The sequence below is a fragment of the Rhinolophus ferrumequinum genome, chromosome 3 (assembly GCF_004115265.2).
Source record: "Rhinolophus ferrumequinum isolate MPI-CBG mRhiFer1 chromosome 3, mRhiFer1_v1.p, whole genome shotgun sequence".
NCBI classification, from domain to species: Eukaryota; Metazoa; Chordata; class Mammalia; order Chiroptera; family Rhinolophidae; genus Rhinolophus; species Rhinolophus ferrumequinum.
The window spans coordinates 18,091,148-18,098,656 of NC_046286.1; positions in this window are offsets into that span (position 1 = coordinate 18,091,148).

Below are 7,509 nucleotides of genomic sequence, written 5' to 3' on the forward strand. Positions count from 1 at the left end.
CCCTGCCCACTGCCAAACATATTTGATGTCAGGGGAGTTTTGTAAATCAGTTTTCTCAAGGAACATATACCTGAGAACATTCTATCCTTTACCGTTTTATACCCGTCTCTTTCTTTCCCTTTCTCTCTTTCTCCCTTCAAAAATATCACATACTCTCAAACCTTTAGATTACACTAATGCAGTGAAATAGATGGTGAAATAGATGATCTCATTCCCTTACTTAATCCTCTAAAAATCTTGTAAGGCAGATCATTATTCCCAAGTTAACTGAAGAAATAATAAAATAAAAAAGATCTTCTAAAATATAGTAGATTGATATACACACACAAATTAATATTTATTACCTCCCATTATATATAGTATACATATAGTAATTTATATAATTTATATAAAACTATAGTTATATTTATGTATATATACAAATACACACTCATACAATGAAGTGTTGCTATTTAAGTTAGTCCACGTTACGAGGCAGTCAATAACTTATGTTGCTGTATTTTCTGAGGGAAAAATTTTTGGGGTGGTGTGTATACTTATTGTCTTAATCGTTATGATGTTTTCATGCGTATACCCTAACATGTACCTCAATTATACCTCAAATAAGCTCTTCTAAAAAGTTTAAGAAATACCAAAATTTTACCTGTTTCAGACCAATTAAACAACTGGCATTGACAATTTAGATTTTGTCTTTTAAGTCCTTTTTTTTCCCTTGTGTACAAATTCAGTACTTACATTTACACATAAACACATAATTTATATAAAATATTGTATGATATTTTCCCAAAAATTTCTATTGTTATTATATACTAATTATTTTGATAATGTGGATAACTTATAATTTACCTAGTAAGATTTTTGCTAAAGTTTGTTTTACACTGTTAATATTTTTCTCTATAAGTGACATTATTATGAATACATTATGAGTACACAGCCAGCCATTTTTAGGTTTTTTTTTTTTTTTTTATGAATTGCCATAAGGTTTGAGCTCCAGAATTAAAAATCGATTGAAATCTTTGGACTTTTTCTTTTAAGATGGTATAAATCTAATTTTACTTCTAAGTGTAGTGATATACAATAAGTTTTTAAAATATTTAATAAAAGAATTATTTGTGTACAGTTAAAAAAATTGGCTATTTCACACATGTATACATACACAATATGTTAATTTAATAGAATGTGATATAATAAAAGTCATACTGATCCTGAAGTTAAAATATTAGTGTTTTATCCTAGGTTTTCCTATTATCTATGATACTGATAAATTCACAAGTTCTCTTTGTTTGGAATAAAAATCAACTGCTTTTGTTTGGGATGAAATCCAATAGGTTGGAGATACATATTCATTCAAATTCATAGGACTGCATGATCCAATCAGCTCTTTTGAGTTAAATATATTATTCTCCATAGAATGCTGCAATCTGCTCAATGGGCTTCATAATCCAAATTTGAAAGCATGCTATATTTTATAAATGAATTGTAATGGATTCCTGTAGGAGGCCTTTGAAAACATAGTATCACCCACATTATTGGAAATATAACCTGGATATTTTACATTCAAATTTAATATCTTTCTTCTGTCATAAATGGGTGAAAAATCATTGTTTTATGATATGGAATTTAATACAATACTGTGTATTGATGATTTAATGCCAGAATTTATATCCTGTGCAAGACTTGAAAGCAACCACAAGAAAATTTATCGTGACCTCTTGGGAGTGATTATGGACAATTAGTGTAAACTGGAGTTTCCTTAGAATTTTGAGTCTTCCAAAGAACTTTTATTGGCCAAAGTTAAGGGCAGCTAAGCTGAAGTGTAAGTGCTAAAACAGGAGCCTCAAATTTTTGAGCCCAAGTTTTGGCTTTGGGTCTATGCATAGGTGGCATATGTACATTCAACCTAAAACTCATCAGGGAACAGAGGCTACAAGGAAAATAAAAGGATAACCTTTGTTTACTTAAGGTTCAAATATCCACTTGGAGTAACTGGGTCAAAACATGAAGATACAGGTTAATACTTGGGCATCATCAATAGTATGTTAAGCATTTTAAAATGAAGATTGAATCCAGGTAATTATGAAGGTATCACTGTCGACCCTGAACTATTATGGAAGTACAGTTTTTGGGCTCTGGGATTATCATCAGAGAGAGAGTCAGAAGGTGGAGCTAAAAGGATGGAAAACATCAGGCAATAGGCAGATATTTTGGCAAACAGCGAATCCTGCAGAAACAACAAAGGTGCAGACATAGAGATTAGAATTGGAGGAGAGCATAACTTAAAAGTTGAATGGAGGTTGTGGGGTGGAAAAATAAATGGGCCCAGGGTAAGAGATGCTGGGGACACTAACTGAGACTTATTCAGTGGAGAATTACAACAGGATTAGTTAGTCCCAGGGCCTGGGCCAGGGCCAAGTCTCCACAATAGTCTAGATGGTTCTCCAGTGTCTGGAGGACTGCAAATTTAGGAACACAGATCATTTCAACCTAGGGATTATACTTGCTTATATTCAGGTAAACTCAGCTCTTTGAACCAAGGTATTACAGAAGCAGCAGATGTATTGCCTCTTTGGCTTTACCATCAATCCCAACTTAACAAAATTTTATACACAAGAGGAAATTTTAAGCCAAAACTCTTAAAATATTTTCAGATAATAATACTAAAAACATGATACACTATTTAAATTTATTTTCCTTGTGTTTGTTTCAGATTATATTTTTATTACTATATAAACAGAACATGGATATTTGCAAGTTGTATTTAGTAAGAGGAAAGACCAAGGAGAATTGAGTACTACCTTCTGGCATGCCCTTGGATGTGCATTCTCATATATTAGATTGTTAGACCATGACCGGCTCAGAAAGCACTTACATGAAGAACAGTCCCTTCCTTGCCTTAACCAAAGAATTCAGAAGGAAGGACACTACAAGGAATATATTGTTAAACTTCTTTATCTTCTTTGCCTCATTGAATTTGTCAATTAAAAAAAATTACTAAGTTATACCTTATAAGTAGTAAGGTACATAAATCTTAGGTGTATTTATTAATAAATTTGTGTACACTTATTTATTGTAAGTATGTGTATGTGTACACTTACTTATTGTAAGTATGTGTACACCTGTGTAACAACCATCAAAAGTATATGTAATAGTTCCAGCACCCAGGAAGGTCCCTAATTCTTCTTTTCAGTCAGTAACTCGCAGAACTCCCATTCTGATTTCTACAATTTTGGGTTACTTCTATCCATTTGGAAACATTCTCATAAATAAATTTAAAAAATCATTTTTGGTATCTAACCTCTTTCACTTAATATAATGCCTATAAGATTCATCCATGTTGCATGGGAAGTTTAGTTTTGTTAATGACTATTGTACTCTATGCAGACAATATAATTTACTTACCTACTCTATTATTAATGAACATTTTGTTTGTTTTTGGTTTAGAGCTGTTATGAATAAACCTTCTATGAACAGTGTATCCATATTTTTTTGTACATATTATTTTTCACTTTCTTTTTGGATGTGTATGGATCAATTGTATACATAAGCTTTGCTTCAGTAGTACTGTCAAATATTTTTCCAAAGGAGTTATAAAAATATATATTTTTATATTTCCACCTGTTTCATATCCTCACCCATAAATGGTATTCTCAGTCTTTTTTAAAACTATCCATTATGTTTATGAAATAATGTATCATCACAGTTTTCAATTTGTATTTGTCTAATGATATTGGATACAGTGCCATATGTTATTCAGCCATTTTGTTACCATCTTTTGTGAAGTCTCTGTCAAATCTTTTGCCTACTGGTATAATTAGCTTGACTGTCTGTATCCTATTATCTGTATCCTGTCTGTATTCCTATCCTTTATAGGAATTCTCTATATGTTCTTGATATGAAGTATTTGCCAAATGTATGTATTGCACATATCTTCCTAGTCTGTAGCTTAGTTTTTGAACTCTCTTTAATTGTATCTTTTGTTAAACAAAAGGTCTTAATTTAAATATGTCCAGTTTAGCTTTCTTTATGGTTAATGCTTGTGTGGTGTCTGTGTGTGTGTGCGTGCATGTGTGTGCCCATCCTATTTAAGAAATTCCAGTCATCCCAAAGTCATTAGTAATGAAGTTATTTTCTACTAGAAGCTTGATTCAACATTGATGAGATATGGAAAATGAACAAGGCTGGATGACTTATGCCAGCAGGAATCAAGACTTACGATAACGCTATAGTAATTAAGACAGAGTACTAGTGGCACAAGAATGAACCAAGGAAATATAATGGAATACAGAAACAGATTCCTGTATACAGCTACCTGATTTATGACAATCCATGAAATGCTTGGCAACTCCCTAAAGGTAGAATTTGAAACTAGCCTGCCTTCAGCTGTAAAAAAGACAGGGCCACTGCCTGTTTGAGTATGGCTGGCTGGTTGTTTTGTTGGAAGTATCACTTAGTTCATGAAATAAAATATGCCTACCTTGGCACTTTAAGATCTATATAACTACATGGTAATCAGCCCTGCATGAAAAATAGTTTCTTCTAAGCCCTTCTACAAGACGTTTATGGGAATGATCTAAATAAGTAATATTGCTTTACATTTGTGTAGTATATTTAAGTTTATTAATCCCTTCATTAAAAGCATAGAAATAGCTAAATTTACTTTTAGATTATAAGGGGTGGTGTTAAGACGGCACATAATCTCCTATTTAACATTATAATGATGCTCTTACATAGTCATTTATTATGAATCTCACTTTTCAAATGAGTAAACTGACACTTAAAGACATTGTATAACTCACCTAAGTGCACAGTCTGTAAAATTCAGTGTCCTGATGAGAACCCAGTATCAGGCTATATAGTGTGCTCTTACCTTCAAACAGCACAGCTCGAGGAAGATTTGTTCTATGAGGAAGTCAGTGCTTATAAGATAGCCAGGAATTTAGAACACACAGAGGTATGAAAACATAATAATCAGAACAAATTTAGAGCCCGTGAAGATTCCAAGTCATGATTGTGGATTCATTTCTAGTTTATAATTTAGGCAACGTCTTCAATGGACCTCCGCGTTCTCAAATGTTCACATTTGGAACAAGCTGCAAAGATTAGCTGCATGATTCAGTGGAGCCACAATCAGACACCAAAAGCTCTGCAAAGGAAAGTGACCCCGTGGCCCAGAAGAGAGTAGCAATTTATCAGCTTTGTTACATGAATGCATGCATTTATTCGATAAATATTTATTGAGATATTAATATGGACCATACTCTGTTCTAGGCATTGAGGATACATAGACTAACCTAGCATATAAACCACAATGTCATGATGTTTGCAATCTAGTATCTAGCATATAGTGCATACAGTACATTTATGGCAACTGCACTATAAATACAGTTTCAGATTCTGGGTTAAAAAAAAAAAGATAAAGAGTCCATTTTCCTAAGGAATTTCCTGTTCAAAAGGAAAACTACCTGCAATATGGGGAGAGCAGTCTGATAGAAATTTGTCCAGAAGTAATGTGGGAGAAATTGAAAAGTCTGGAATTGCTAAAATCATTTTATATTAAATACTAAATAGTAAAATATTAAATACTCCAGATGTCATTTGAGCTAGATGATGAGAAATAAATAGGACTTTTAAAGGAAAGAAGGGAATTGTCTCACAGACAGAAATCACATATGAGTATAGAAAAATTGCTCTGAAACCAGGTATAATGAGATGATTTTTATTTATTTTATTATTCTGAATACTTGGGAAATGTCTATATATATGAGTGAATTGCCATTTATATTGAAGTCTCTATCTAGATGGCTTGCTAGTATCTTTTCTTATTCTTTTTTCCCCTATTGTAGACCATGCCTTTGTTCTTTGGAAGAAAGAAGACATTATTATTTAATAAAAAAAATTTTCTCAGATCTTTCCTGAGAAAGTTCAATTGAAAATCTTCAAGGCAACAAAACAAAATAAGATAAAAAATGTGTAGCCATGAGTTATTTTGTGTTATGTGTTGAGGTGGGGGATATGGAATAAAAAAAATAACAGAAAGATTGGAGGCTCCTGAGATAGAGTTTTCTGTCTTTGCCAAAGATTTCTTAATGAGTGCCTGGAAAACAGTCTGTGGGAAAAGAGAATTAAATGTCATCCAAAAATTGCTCACCTCTAGTTGTAAGAATTTTGTTGTTGTTGGAGGGGAGTGGTATTAAGCTGGAAGCTTGCCAAAGCTCACCTATAAATCCTTTAACATTTTGCAGAAAAAGAATTTTACATGATCTCTGAAGTAAAATTCTCAAATTACTGAGCAACTTATTTTTTTCTCCCACATTGTAAAAACAAAGCTGGAAAAGAATTCTGTTACTTCATTAAACCAGCATGGTTTATATATTGGACATGTAAGATTTGTCATTTATGTCTTGCTACACTGCTGTTTATCAAGAAGAGTGTTGATTCAACACCAAGTCAAGTGTTTGTGGAAACTTAATTGCTTCGGTTTTATCTGTTGGTCCTGTCAATTCCTGGCATTGCTCTACCGAACACAATGCTGTCCATATTTATATCACTGATGTCTTCATATAGAGTTGCTATCCAGCCTCAAATATGGTTTTATAAAAAATTAGGAAGTGTTGGAAAGCAAAGGATAACTTGATTTGCATGCGAGCCCCAAGCATGGATGCCAGTTGGCTGCTTCTGTTCACATCTCTCTTATTTTCATACATTGTTCTTTTTATGTTTAAGCTTCTTAACATAGTAAGAAATGATCTGCAGTGGCTTTTTTTTTTCTAAAACCAAAAATCAAGACACATTGGTCTAACATATGATATAACAACATGATAGAATATTTTTGATTGGAACTATCCCAGCAAACCCTTAGGAGATAGTTGGAGACTAATGTGTTTGTAAGCTATCATATTTGTTCAAATACATGCATTTAAAATAAACACTTTTACAAAATCAATTATTTATATAGAGGTTGGCTGCAAAAAAATTTAGAAAACACAAACATATAAACACTGTGAAGGAAGAAACCAGCATCTATGTGTTAAACATAATTTGAAAATGACACTTGTACAAAAACAGTTGCATACATTATGGCTGTCAAATCCTGAGAGCAAGATTCAACCTAGTAATGTTATCAAACAGAAAGAGTTCATCCACTTGGCACTAGCAAAGCCAAACAATAAACACTGAGAATGGCAGTGGAGAAAGATTGGCTATTTTATTACGAATGGTGACATCCAGGAGAATGGAAAGCTAATGCTCAAAAGCCCAACCTCCCGGATGGTAAGTACTAGGTTATAGGTTATATAGGGCAACTGGGAGCTGATTGGTTGGAGGTGAGGTAAGAGTAATGAATCCTTTCTTCAGGCCTTGAGGACAGTTCTGAGGTTTGTTCTGCTCCCTCTCTTTCTGGTTTCATGGGAAAATAGCCAGGGCGTCATTACACCTTAGGGCTCAGAAGCTGAAACAAAATTTAGACTAAGGTCTTAGGTCAAGATCTTATCTTTAACCTGCCAGAGGTCC